The 14,393-nt window shown below is 44.1% G+C and overlaps 1 protein-coding gene across 2 annotated transcripts in view; it reads right to left on the bottom strand.

Annotated features, from left to right (window-relative positions):
* The window catches only part of SLC4A4 (solute carrier family 4 member 4), a 235,793-nt gene that overhangs the window by 196,801 nt on the left and 24,599 nt on the right, over positions 1 to 14,393 (bottom strand). The gene's annotated exons all lie outside the window — the stretch shown is intronic.

Below are 14,393 nucleotides of genomic sequence, written 5' to 3'. Positions count from 1 at the left end.
CCCAGGACACTAACACCCTTTGTTTCTCTCAACTGCAGCAGGGGCAGCATAATGCAAGTCTAAGCACTGGTGGTATTCCTCGGCCGATTGTGCAATTCCAAGTGCCACGTATGCCCTAGAAGTAGCATTAGCTCAACCTTTTGACCCCCTGAAATGCATTAACACTTAATGTATATTATGGCGAGTCCCAGAAGGGTGAGGGTCCCAGTATACAGATGCAGAAACCAACTCTCCAGCCGGAGCATCCGCTTCTGGGACATTGTCCATGACACAATCCAATAGACAAACCAGCAACCCAAAACCTCAGGGGCAGCCACGGCCAGGGTAAAACACATGCACAGAAATGAGAGCAAGGACAATGCTAGGCTGTGAGGCACCCGCTGGGTTCAACTAGGAAGGCAAGGGAACAGCGCTTGCGTGCAAAGGGGGCCCCAAACACACACCACCAAGAAATATCTGAGTAACCTCTCCTGGCGGTGCACAGCTGCTTCCCGTTACTCCTCAAGGAGGATTTTTACAACTCCCTGCCCAAAAGGAACAGGGACTGTCACTTGGGCCCGGCCAGGGCAGCCTCCTGATACAGGGTGGCATCAGAGGCAGCGAGAGCACCGATGCAGCAGAAGTTGGGGGAAACTGTATTCCCATCGCTCAGGACAACATCTTCTGGTCTTTTCTTTCCAATTTGTTGTCCGTCTTATTTTGCAAGGCTAAATCCCAACTTCCTTCTCACATCAAGACTTCTCACTGAGTTGATGGGGAGATTCCAAGAGATATTAATTGCCGTTTGAAATCACTTCAAAGGACCTTCCCCCCACCCCCTTGTATTAATAGCCGGAATGAGGAAATTGGTTTGGGTTTCATACTTACATCTGCTCCCCAAGTCTTTGTGCATTTCAAAAACCCATCTTAAACCAAGCCTGTTTCTATTAAAAGGCTCCTACTCCACACAAGCGCTCACACCCATGCCTTTCCACTTCCACACATATCTATAGCCCCATGTTCCAACTGGCAGCCAGAGGTGCCAGAAATAACCACAAGAAAGGCTGCCATGAAATCCCCAGCCAAGTTTTGAAAATCCAGGCACTTTACACAAGCATCTATGCTTAGAGTACTTCATCTGAAGTCAACCTGAACTCGGCCTTGTAAGGTTCACATATCAGGGATCAAATATCAAAAAAAATGTAAACGCAATTACTTCTTTTTCTTTTCCTTCTTAAAAATCTGCAGGATAACAGTTGTTCCGCAAGCCTGTTAGTGCATACCTCTAGCACCCTGCTGATGTTCCTGTCCCACTGGTACTAGCTAATGGCTAGTTTTCATTCTTAAATGGTTCCCCCCCACCTTCAAAGTCTATGCTACAGTGATTTTGGAAACTGGGTCAAAATGCAATTACTACATTCCCATGCTTTGGGCTGGGAAAAGAGAATAAAAGGAGGAAGAACATTAAGAAGAAATACTGTTGGCTGTAAGCCAGTGTTACACTTCTCGCATTCTCACCTGTGCCGCAGCCCAAAGCAGTCCTGAGCGCTCCCACAGCAAGCTGCCATTTCACAGCAGGCCATTTTCCCTGCCAGGGTGTCAGGGAAGAGCACGCTCCATCCTAACGCAGGCTTTCCTGGCCAGACCCCAGCCAGCCCTGTCACATCTGTGCTGGAGGATGGGAGCAGGCAGAGGATGCAGCTGATAACAGCAGAAAAAGCCAGGGTGTGGGGCAGCAGTTCTTGCAGAGGACAAACTAAGTTCTCTCAGCAAGCAGCAGTCATTGCCCTGTGACACAGTCTTGCCGGGGAAGCTGTTGCAGCCACCTCAGATCTCCAGAGCTCTCCCCCAGCTTGCCAGCCCCATCTTTTCCGTTCCTGTGGCATAAGCAATACATCCCAGAACTTCAGTTCCCCCACTCCACTGAGAAGCATTTGCTGGTCCCAAACAGCTAGCGGGCCTTCTTGAATTGAGAGCTAACCATCAACCGCTTCCTGCGTGACCTCGCTCTTCACCAACTTGCATTTTGCAAAGTCACTCACCTTCTCGTACTAGCAAATCATATCACTTTCACACAGGTATCAAGGGACTCCCTGCACTTTTCCTCTCACCCGTCAACTTTGCACAAACCAACTATTCATTTACTTACAAGAAATCAGCTTTACGAGAGGCATCTGCTTTTGATGTCATCATCTACTACTTTGGCTGTCAAAAGCTAAACCCTGCTTTCATGCATAAACATTTTCCACAGGAGAAGGAAAATATTTGCTGTGTGTTCAGACATGCCCCTTGTTATTGTCACACTTATAACACAATCTATCATACCTTATCAAATTGCACATCTTCAGCATGCAGATGGTTTGTGACAACATGTTTAGGAGGCCTTCCAATATGGAAAAGGGAATGACTCAAAGACTTTTTTTCTTCCACATCTTCCTAACTAGGTCTCTCTGGGAAACACAAAGCCCGTTATACACATCCCCTGTCTTCCTCTCTCTCCCATTGTTTCTTGTACACGCAGTTATCACAAACCAATTCCCTTTGCTGCTCTGCTCTCTGGCATTGTTTTCCACAGTTCTCAGAATATCAGTTCCAACTGTGCAGTATTTGCTGGCTCCGCTCCCAATTAATAATTGCATGTTAGAGCTGGGTAGTTATGGCTGCAGATTAAGGCCTAAAAACATTCAACAGTTTCTGAAAGATACAGACAGACATACAACCTTTCTTTTCCTAACACCAAACACAGTTTATCTTGCTATCACAATGTTCCGGGGAGATGTTATGCCACTTATGTTAACGATTTAAATAGATCAAAAAGTTGGCTCAGCAAGAGCATTTGCCACTGACAACAAACCACAAGCCTGATGTTATCCAAGAAGTAACTGTAATATGCTAGCACAGACTAGACAGATCACACACAGGATAAAAAAAAAAAAATCATGAAATCACCCTGTAATCATCAACATAGCACCAATTAAGCAAGCAATAACACATGGCAAAAATAGACAGGTTTCCACTGGACGTCTGTATTCTTTCAACCATGTTGCAAGGCACAGGATTTCACACCCACCTGGGAAAACCCAAGAGCTTGCTTTCAGAGACTCTCGAGCTCCTAAGACTGTCTAAAAGCTCTCCCATGTTACAGTAACAGAACCTGCTGCAAAAGACCTTGCACCAGAGAAGAGTCTTACACTGGTCATGCCCTGCATCAACAAGAAAAACTCTGAAATACCTAGTTTGCTACAGAGGGAAAAGGAAGTGTTAGGGTTGCGGACTGGAAGTCACTGCATCCCTCCTGCATGATTTTGCCTCTCGGCATCCAGCCCCAAACCAGGCTGCCCAGACCTACCTCCAGTCCGTCCACAGAACCAGCTGTTCCATCAGGTTCCTTAAGCAGGAGGAGAAACAGTGGTTCACAGCAGCTCACCTTCCACATTCGCTCCAGCTCAAAAAAAGAGGCAGAATCCAGCAAACATTCTCCAAGCTTGGAGGAACACTTCTTAACTTCAGGTCTGTTATGACATTTATTATGGCCCCCTTCTTCCCTCCCCTCAGCCCCCCCAGTGAAAGGGATCAAAATAGTTGCCCCCTGTGACATTTTGCTCCATTTGACCAATCGACTGTGGGAAGCGTCTCTGTTAAAGCCCCTGAAAGCCACACAAGAGCAGCAATGCCAGCCACTGTCAGGGCAATCACAAAAGTTAGGGGCAACACCCTGAAAACCTAACCTTTCTGCCGCCGGCAAAGAGGGCGTGGGGTCCCAAACTAATAGGAATATCCCACTACTACAATTTGCTTTGCGTATGCCTTTGGTGTAAGCTGAGCCCTTCACCTAGTGACATTGAAACTAATACGTGTCAGCTATCTGTCCGTGGTCCAAACTGCCCATCTTGGGGATGACTGGAGCTAGTCCCGGCCTTCCCTCCTGCCTCTAGGAGGCCTTCTCCAAGCACCTACCCCTTCACCCCACTCACCTCATTTAATCCCTTCCCTCATCTGTTTCTCCTGGAAACACGGTCCCCTCTACAAGCCGACTACACTTACTTTGGCCTAAGCCCTTACCCACACCCCTGCCGTAGGACCCCACCACCTTACAGCAGCGTGCACGCATATGCGTAAGGACACAGAACGCAATCGCAGCTGGCTCCAGGCCACCAAGAAGTGCAAGCAATAAGGAATTTTGCCGTGCTGAGAAGGGAGAGCTGCGTCCAGCTCCAGATGAAGGCCAGATTGCACCTGCCACCTATAAAGAAAGAAGGGAACGAAGCAGAGCTGGGATGGGGAGCCAGGAGATCTGAGCTTGCTAGCCCCCTTGCTGAGGGAGGAAGAAGTGCCTTGGGGGCCAGTAACCACCATCCCACCCACCTGACCCATCCCTCTGTGGTAGGGTGCAGATGTCTCAGAGTATTAGCACTGGCAAACCTTGAACCTTCCGGATTTGCCACCCCCAGCTGTCTGCTGCGCTAGGTAACTTCATGTCTAAAACCTCTGCGTGCACATTTCCATGCTAAGAGAAATGCAGAAAGAGTCTTCACAACCGAGGGGCAAGCAAGAGAACGGAGCGTCCTTATTTTCTTGATGTACATAAGCACTGAAGATGTTGGCAGCCTCCGGGTTTAGCAATGAACTTCACAGCGCTCCTCCCTTATGTCACTTTGCTTACTCTTCATGGCATCTTCACTTGCCTTCATCCTGGTTCCATACCCTTGCGAATTTGACTACTCACTCAAAATGCAAGAGGTGCCTCCACAAAAACTGTATCGGAGATGCTAAGATGGATAACATTTTCTAAGCATATTAACTCCCCACAGCCAACTCTCTCAGAACATAGAGTACACCTTACTTCCAGTTCTACCTGGATCCATCACATACCTTACTTAGCAGTTACTCGTGGTAGACAAGCAAACAGAGAACATTTTTGTTTCTTTTCAAGGTGATTGCATGAGACTGAATACCAAACTTGAAAGGTGTCCTCAAGGAAATCCCTTCTCCCCTCCATCTTGAACACTGTGCATCTTCTGGAAACTATTTAATTTCCAGCATGAATCAGCTCAGATCATGTATGGCTGAAGTCTGGGGTTTGAGTTTTTTTTCCCGCTTGTTTTTTCCTTGAAGTTGTTGAAGCAAGCGTAGCTGTGGTAACAGCAGCTTTGACTATAGCATTTGGATATTACTGCGCAGAACTTACTAGCACCCTGTTTTGACTGAGACCCTGCTAAAACCAGTTTTAGCCCCACTCCAGTTCCTTACCCATTTTCTTCTCATCCTAATGTACCTCCAGGCAATGAAAACTCATTATCAGCCTCCAGCTAAGCCTCAGAAGGTATTTTCCTTCCATAATTAACTCTTCACAACACTTACTTTTTCTTGCTAGATTTTTGCTAGGGCTCTTGGGAAGCAGGGGAAACAAGTTTTAAAAATTTTAGAAATGTTTTTGATATAAATAATGGTAATAAAAGGTAGAAATAACATTCAGACCATCACGTTAACTGTGCAGGAAGAAAATTTTGCCTGTTCTTCCACCCCAGAAGATAACCAATGGGTAGTTTCTACAGGAAGAGAACAATTCAACAGGTCTGAAGGCTTTGATACAAGGCCTTTTATTTACAAAGTTTATTTACAAAGCTATCTAAAACATAGCTCTGCTAAGCAGCAGTGGAATCAAACAAGGAGATAACTTGCCTCATTTCTGCAGTTGGTTAGGCCAGTTACAATATGTGTTCTCTGAGCCATCCCCTTCAAGCCTGGATGCGCAGCTGTAGCCCTCCCAGAAGTACTTCTCACCTCCCACAGCCAACTCAGATAAAGTTTAACAGGGTCCTTACATGTACCTGAAGTCTAATGCAGCTCTTAACAGGCACTCCCTTCCTTCAAGAAGGTTCCTCCCAAACGCATTGCTACATCTTTGCACTTGAGGCTCTCCAAGTAAACTGCCAAACGCATCAACATAAAAGTAAATGAGGAATAGAAGATGCAGTGCCAAAAAGCAGCAAGCCTGATTTTGGGAAGCACTGCAGCAGAATGAGAACTCCACAGCCATCCAGTACAAAGCACCAGACTGCACAAGCTCACCCTACTAACGCAAGGTTTTCAGCATTTTATGGACCGATGTTTATGACTGACTAGTTATCACCTATTCTGCCACAGCCAGCTCAGTTACTGTGTGCTCTAATATATTCTCCTTCATGAAACAGAAACGCGGCTGTGTTTTCATACCTGGTCCATATGAAGTCGGTACTGCCAAATTATCTGATAATATACAGGTCTGATACACCTGAACACGTAACCACAGCCTGATAACTAGCCTGTCAGGTTATTCTGTTGGTTGTTTAATTCTTTGGAAAGCTGGAATGGCACCCTTACTTACATTAACTTGTACTTAGGAACAAAGCCAAAGCAATACTGCTACCAGTCCAAGAACATCTAATGAAGAATTGAATTATGTTCAATTCAAACGTACAAGAAAAAAGAAAAAGAATGAAAAAACACAGAACACAGCAGAGTATTCAGCAGTTGTCTCCCCTTTAAGACATAACGCTTTATAACAATTTCGGTATAATGGAAGGAACATACTGTTGATGTCATTAAAACTTCATTTGGAATGGCTAATATTCCAAATTCAGTGTGCAGCCATCACAGAAACCAAGAGAATTTAAAATTCTTCAACTCCATGGAAATTAATACCAGGTAGGGGAGGGTGCTTTAAAACAAACAAAGCTATTTTTAACTGCGCATTAAAACATACGTTTCTTGCTTCTACAGCCAGCACAGTTTTCAGACCAGTCACAGGCCATACTAAAGCACACTGTGGCATGGAATGCTTGAGATGTGCCTTTAAAGATAAATTGTAGAAGGAGATACAAAGGTTAAGTGAAAGCCAATTCCTTCTCTGGAGAGCCTGCTTTGCAGCACAGGACATACAAAACCTGCCCCTGCTGAGGCAGGGCACACATCAAGTGCCAGGAAATAGGTGTAAAGCTGCAGCAGGAATATACTCCGGAGGAGGCAACTGATCATGAAAAGATGTGTTGGAAAACCACGGAAGAACTGCTGACATAGCAGCTCACCTGCTCTACCTTAGGTAAAGCCAAGACACACTGCTAGCAGTTTCTCTTCCTACCCTACAAGGGGCAAGAAGAGAAGCAGTACTGGCACCCCCCTTCCGAGAAGAACAGGCAGGCTCCCAGAGCTCGTCTGCCTGTCTTCAGCAGAGGATGCCAGCAGCAGCAGCCCTCAGCCTCTCTCTTGGTTGCTCCCTTTGAGAATTGCTTCTTTATGCTCTTTTCAACGTCAGCAGTCCATCAGACCCGTCCTGCAGAGATGCCAAAAAACTGGAGATGGGAGCAGGTCATGCCCATCCAGAGGCCTGCCCAGCCCCCAGTCCACATCCCGTGCCCAGTTCTGCGCTCCATTCTCCAAGGCCCGCTTTGGGAAGAAGCTGTTTGCACCATCCCATCTTGCCAAGCCTCTGGGCACCCTACCAGGGGGCTTCTGACCTCTCTCACTGGGATGACAGGCCAGATTCAGATCCCTGCTCAAGCCAGCTCCATCCCAGTCTACAAGTTCTCACCGCACATATCACCTTCAAAATCCCCACCAAAAACATGAGGAAGCAGAACAGTCCCTTGGAAAAGAGCCAGTTCAGTCCCAAAGATATTTGTTTAGAGATGTTTCAAAAAGACAAAAAAAAAAAAGGCAAGAAAAAAAAAAGGCAAGAAAGAAAGAAAAAAAAAGGCAAGAAAGAAAGAAAAAAAAAGGCAAGAAAGAAAAAAAAAAAAAGGCAAGAAAGAAAAAAAAAGAAAAAAGCAGGGAAAAAAGGAATGAAAAAATGGAATGAAAAAAGCAGAAACCCCCAACACCCCTATTTCATCTGTTGTAATTGTTGAGGTAGCATTGAGAATCTCTTTAAAAAGCACTATTATATCCATGTGTTATAAAATTACTAGTTGATATACACCCCGTCTAAAAATCTGAAGACCTGTACCATGCACTCACCAAACGTATTTTATTCATCTGATTTTTGGTCAGTATAAAGAGGATTCTCAAGAGCTCTGACGAGGACCTGTCACTGTTCCTGCTGGATCAGAGACAGGTAATTAAAATATACTTCGAAGGATGTAAAGTTAGGCTATTAGAGACGACTCAAAGGCCCCCACCGAGACCCACCACAGCAGTCAAGAAGATACCAAGAAGCAATCAGGAGGAGAGAAAGCAGGGAATATAAGGCCCCCAAATTAATACTGGTGAGGAAAGAAAGGGAAAATGGTGTCCAAAGAAATGGACAGAAGAACATCTACACTGCAAGTCATCGCTCTGCTTGCCAAAGAACGATGTTTCTCCCAGCCCTTCAGAAACAGCAAAATCCCCTGTCAGCTATAGGACTTGCTCTATATAATGTTCCCATTAGGGTCAGGCATCCGCAGCTTGTATTTATAGAAACGTGGTGTCCTCGCTGCACCGGCTCTTGTCTAATATTGCACGCATTGCTTCCCTCTGCTTCCATTCTCTCAGATTACGCGCCGGCAGTGCAACGTGATGCACCGAGGAAAATGACACTTTGCCCAGCTAGCATGCTACCAGCACTGCCAATTAGCCCTCTCAAATCCTGCCCAGCGATGACAAGCTGCTTACCCAAGCAGTGTGTAGCAGGGGGTGGCAGAGGCGCCTAGCGGCTATGGCACTCATCCGGAACAGAAAGGATGTGCAATTTATTCCCAAGGAAGGAATGCCACCATCCTGCTAAATAGCCTCAGCAATGGCATTTTATTGCATACAGCCCCAGTGTCCCTGTCTGGAGGAGGAGGATAAAAATGCTAAACTCCTTTCATAAGGTGTCTTGAGAACCACAGAAGCCAAGATTTCATGTATTTGTGTTCTCAATACTAAGGAAGCGCAGAAACCTGCCCCCCTCAGTCGTTTTGCCAGTAGGACCAGGATTTCACCCAAAGGCCCTGCCTTAAGTTTCAGAAAACCCTGCTGACTTGCCCAGAAACCCAGGACAAGTTTGTTTAACTTCTCTATGCTTTAAGTTCCGTGTACAAGAAGCAAGAAGAACTTCCTTCTCAGAGAGCCTGAAAATTAACGAACACAAAGATGCCGAGGACCTGAAGTAGAGGGAGGGTATGCCCAGCCAAGCATTTCAGCCATTCTGGAAGGAAAGCTGTGCACAGCTTTAAAGGTGCAGGTTTATTTCCTGGAAAACCTGGCACAATTGATCAATTCACAAGCTCAAGTCTTTCAAAATGAACCCTTTAAGAATCTTCTTGTTAACAGGTTTTTTTCTCCTTGCTTTGTTTTTTGAATGCTTGAAGAGACTAAGGGACTGAGTAGTAAACAAAATTAAAGACTTTGGATATTATTTTTTTTCTTTAACTTTGAAAAGCTGAAAGCAAAACGCATTATATTTATCAGCATATTATTGTCACTGCAGATTTTAAACAAGTAGACAGGTAAAACAACTTGAAAAACCTAACATATCAAGTTACAAACAGTAAAACTCAGGTTTTGAAAACCTTTGAGCTTGCTTTTTCAAGGGAAGAGAAAAGAATTGCTGCAAAAAAATCAGCCCTGCTGACACAGGGCTCTGGCCAGGCAGACAGCAAATGCGTTACTATCACTTATTGCTCTAAAGGACTGTCTCATCTGAATCCCTGCCTCAAAGAACTTATAGACTAAGTCTCAACAGGGAAGCAACAGGGAAGGAAACAAAGGACATTCAGACTGGATATCAGGAGAAATTTATTCACTGAAAGGGTGGTCAAGTGTTGGAACAGGCTGCCTGGGGAGGTGGTGGAACCACCATCCCTGGGGGTGTTCAAAAATACACGTAGATGCAGCGTTTGGGGACATGGTTTAGCGGTGGGTTTGGCAGTGCCGGGTTAATGGTTGGACTCGATGGCCTTAAAGGTCTTTTCCAACCTAAATGATTCTAAGGAGCGATAACACATCACATCCAAAAAGCTCAACTGTTCCAAAAAGACCAGATCCCCTCATTTCTCTTCCATCTGTCCACATCACCTAGTATCCAAGAAAATTCTTTTAACCACCTGAAAGCACTAATTTCTGTCTCTCTTCTGGGATTTCTATTTATCTTTTGCTATTCGCTGTTCTGACACATTACAAACCATAGACTACAACATGTTTAACAACAAATCATCCCGTTACATACTTGTAAGCACTTACTTTGTGACAGAGAGAATCACAGCCAGAAAAGACATGGAAGGTTTACAGTTAATCACATTGAAATGCATGTTGTCTAAAACTGCCTCTTGAAGGATAACACCACTATCTCCCATTGCTAATATTACAAGAGGCACGCAATCACCCATTGTTTAAGCAGTTTTTACTGTTAGTAACTGTTAGTTTTCTAAGAGCAATTTCAGAGTCAGGACATAGCATGGCAGTTAGAAATGGTTCACACTCCTGTATGACTTTGTCAGAAATCCCTGCTTTGTTAGCTACTTCATCAGGTTCCCACCTACCAGCAGAATACTCCCACATCTATGTATTTAAACACTTCTTTGTGCACAGCTTTTTAGGAAGGCATTATGGTTTGAGTACCATATCTACACACACTCTGCCGCAAAGATAAGTTGGCATTTTGTGATTTGGTTGGAAAGCAGCACTGAACTCACAGACCATACGCGTCATTCACTTGAACCAAAGAGAAACCATCTCCATTCAGACTAAATAATCACAACACACCCAAAGCATATGTAAATGCCTATCAAGCGATACCCCTGGTTCAGCAGAACTTTGCTACCAATTATGAAAAAAAGCCACCAAACCTAAAACCAAGCTAACTAGTTTAGTGTTACAAAGCTAGCAGTGTTACTTAGTGTTACTAAGCTAGTGGTACCTTTCCACCAGTGTTATCCATCATCCCTCCACCACCACCAAACTGCCCCAATCACTGCTTTAACCACACTTTGCTCTCTTCTCCCAGCTGATGGCACAGAAGTGGGATAAAAAGAAAGCCCAGATCCTACTAGTTTCCTGCAAGAAATTCCCTTTTTCCAGTTCTTACAGCCTTACTCAATGCGAGGAGCAAAAAGAGCCTATTGGACTACCAAGGGATCTGGTAAAAAGCACTTGTTAAGAGGGCCTAAGCATCAGAGACAGAGGAGCAGGAGCAGGAAGGAGAACGTAGCCATGAAAATAATCTGCAAGGGATGACTTCCCTGTTCAAGTCAGTGTAAAAGAATTGCACTGTCAAAGCTGCAAGCCTCCCTGCTTTGACCTATGGCGGCGATTGTGCCCATTCAGTCCTCCTTGCCAGGGAATGGATGGAAGCTTCCAAGTTGGTCAGACTGAGAAATCTCTTGCACTGATGGTCTCCCCTTCATAAAGCATGGCACATATATGACCATGCAGAAGAGCTGAATAGAAACGGTACCTCCTGGGCTGCAAATTATTAGCCAGTCTCCTGTCTTCTGTGTATCCCACCCATATCAAATCCCTGTGATGCTCTACACCCCAATACTACTTTTTTTTTTCCCCATCTTTGTCTGCTCTTCCCTTCCAGCTACACGTACAAATTTTCACTCTATCCTTCCTGGTATCACTTTTTTTTCTAATATCCTTAAAATTTCTTGCAGGAGTCACCGCAGGATTAAATTCAAAGTGATTACAATTATCTCTGTAGTATTTCTTCTCACATTTGAGCACAAGTAATCAACTAAAGACACCAAAACTCAAAACACAAGGGAATTTATCTGTGAGGCAGATACAAAAAAGGCTGCTGCTTCTCTGAGCAGACATCCAGTTGTCGCATTTGTGGAATTGTCATTAGCACACTGTAAAATGTTACGTGCCACAAATGTCACTGGCTGAAGTAGCCCAACTTCACAAAACAGGCTTCATTTTTCTGAAGCCAAGGAACTTGACCACTGCTACTTTCAGTCCTGCTGTGCATTATTAAAAGGTCACCAGAAACCAGAGCTCTGAAATGGTCTCTGCAGTTCTTTCTAACAGGACCTTTCTCCTCCTCCTTGTATTGAAAAGCAGTGAAGTTTAACTCAATTTAGTAAGCATTATCTCCAAGTCTGAGTTGGCATGCAGTGAAATAAGTGGAGGTATTCATTTCTCCGGAAATCACTTGAAATTCTTTGCTAACTTAGATAAGCACCAGGTTGAAAAACCTGCCAAAGCTTTTTCTTACTAATCAACCAAGGAGTTTAGATTACTCCCTCTTGCTTCAGTTTGAGTGGCCAGGCATTTTCAGTGGTGATATAGTGGCTTGCTGGAAAATCCTCCCTCTTATGCAAACCTGCCAGACTCTGTTGACCCTAAGAACACAGCACAAAGCTGTTCCTGTTCTCTTTACCGAATCACTTTCCCCAGTGTGGGATGGAGTAAGGTGCGCCTGGAAGAAGAATAAGGATAGGCAGTTAGGCAACGAGGGAGCGCTGCTACAGGCATGAGTGGTTTATCTTCTGTTTGATCTCTCCTGCCAAGGGAAGGCAAGAATGGACGTAAGAACTCTACACAGACACCTGAAAGAAACAAACAACTGTCAGAAGTCTGGGGTGATTTGGGAAGTGAAGACAACTCTATCATTACCTGGCTGCTTTGACACAGTGAAAAATTCACATTAAAAAAAGCAGTGATCACAAAGAGAGGGGTCATCTTTTTAAGATGAAGAAGTATCTAACTAAACAAGATGGAATTAAGCAAGAAAAATTACTCAAAATTTAAAGAAAAAGATATCTCCTATAATTTTTTTGGTGGGAGTAAGAAGAAATCCTTCTAAGATACCATGGGATCAAAAAAATCTGCTGTGCGTGCAGATTCCTCCAAGAACTTTTGTCAGTGTTTTAACTAGGACATCTATTCCTTCCTGCCTACACAGCTTTAATGCTGCCATCCTCTCTTTTCCTCCATCATCGAGGTTCTTGATCTACTTCCATTTCGCTCCTGAGCGCACAGCATTTCTGTGACTGTCCTCCAGCCTCAGATCACTACCTCTCTTCAGATATCTACCAGTGCCACAATTACTTCCATCCCTTACCTATATACGTTACTTGATCTCTTTGATGAGTTATGCAATGTTTATCCACCATTTGATCTTCTCTGATTGTATCATAGCAACTGACAACAGTTTATAGTGGATATTGTGCAAACACTCTCCAACAGAATACATCTATGAGTCCTGCTGGTTTCTTGGGTAATGTTACGCTCTTTGGAACAATAACACTAGTCAACAAGTTATCTTAATTTTATGCTAAAATTAGAGCCGTTGAACATTATTTATTTCAAGTCCACTGGTTTTATTGAATACCAGGAAGCAGCGGGAACATGTCTCAAGCACTGCAACCCATAGAATTTCATCTATGACATTCATGCAATACCATTTGCTTGCAAATCTGAGCAATCTGAACAGAAAACACTATATGGCATCCACACAAAGTAAAATCTAAATATGCTCCCTACATTCCTTTGTCTGAATACATTTGTAAAAGGGAGACCTAAACCCTTTAGTTTTGGATTCAGAAGAGCTTCTCCATGTCATAAAGAAAACCATGTTCAAAGACCCCTGAAGTACTACAGCAAAACATAAACAATCTTTCCTGTCCCTAGAGAATTTGATAAAAACTACATCACCTATAACCAACTTTCGCACTAAGAGCGGTAGCTGTAGGCACATTACTTACCGTCTGTGTGTCAGCATCCCTGCCACAGATATAGGGATGATACAAGTGTCAAGCCCTCTCAAAACTGTCCAGAAATTATCATGAACACAGCACAACTAATCTAGAATACCAGCGGAGCTGTACAAGCATAAAAAGCAGCAGTTAAAAAAAAAAAAAAAAAAGGAACTTAAGTAGGGCAGGGGGTGATTCCTGCTTTTTACAGAGATTAAGCTTATCACCCTTCCTCATATCGATTTTCGACCTCGGTGCTATCAACCAGCTTACAAGAGAAGTAGGTTTTAGTTAAGTCTGAGGGAGGATGTCTCAAAACTTCAAGCAAAAACAGGAAGCGAGATTTATAATGTGGCAGCCCCGTTCTCCTTTGAATCGCTCTGAACATATTCTTTGTCATTAACCAACATTGTAAACGATGAGTCAGTCTACCCCTCAGGTAGCTAAATTTCTCTGAAGGTAGTTTTGATCACCAATAAAACACAGTCTCTTTTATTGCTGCCGAAGGTGCCTTCTTAGGAAATAGCACTGAACACAGCTCCCACCAACTTCAGGAAAAAATATTTCTCATGTCTCTTCCTACATACAATGGCATAACACTGGAGTCACAATCCCATCCAGAGGACTGCACTGCAGCTGTACAAATTCCTCTAGTTAAGTCCCAAACTGTTGCAGTTTTCATAGCTGCTGACCGAATTCTAGCCTATCCCCCAGCACAGGCTGCATTCTAGCAGCAAGCAGAACAATTCGGTCATTTCTTACCAAATCAGT

Source organism: Falco naumanni, chromosome 1 (genome assembly GCF_017639655.2).
Source record: "Falco naumanni isolate bFalNau1 chromosome 1, bFalNau1.pat, whole genome shotgun sequence".
NCBI lineage: Eukaryota > Metazoa > Chordata > Aves > Falconiformes > Falconidae > Falco > Falco naumanni.
Note: the sequence above shows the minus strand (reverse complement) of the source record. Positions and strands in the feature narration are given on the sequence as shown.